The sequence below is a fragment of the Penaeus monodon genome, chromosome 29 (genome assembly GCF_015228065.2).
Source record: "Penaeus monodon isolate SGIC_2016 chromosome 29, NSTDA_Pmon_1, whole genome shotgun sequence".
Classification (NCBI taxonomy): Eukaryota; Metazoa; Arthropoda; class Malacostraca; order Decapoda; family Penaeidae; genus Penaeus; species Penaeus monodon.
This window is the reverse complement of record NC_051414.1, coordinates 30,632,506-30,632,756: the sequence shown is the minus strand read 5'-3', so window position 1 is coordinate 30,632,756 and position 251 is coordinate 30,632,506.

Genomic DNA, 251 nt, shown 5'->3' with positions numbered 1-251 from the left:
AAACACCACCCCAAACACACACACCAAACCTCCCCCCCTTTTTCCCCCATAAGTGCGGGGTTGAAAAGGGGAGATTTCCCCCCCCCTTTTAACGAAAACCTTTTCTACAACTTTAAATTTTCGGGAGGGAGAAAAAAAAAAAAGTTTTAAAGGAAAGGGTTTTTTGCTCCTCGCCGCCAGAGGGACGCGGCGTCACGCTTGTCTCGTTATGGCGGATTTATGCTCCGGTTTTGAGACGTAGAAAGGCGGGG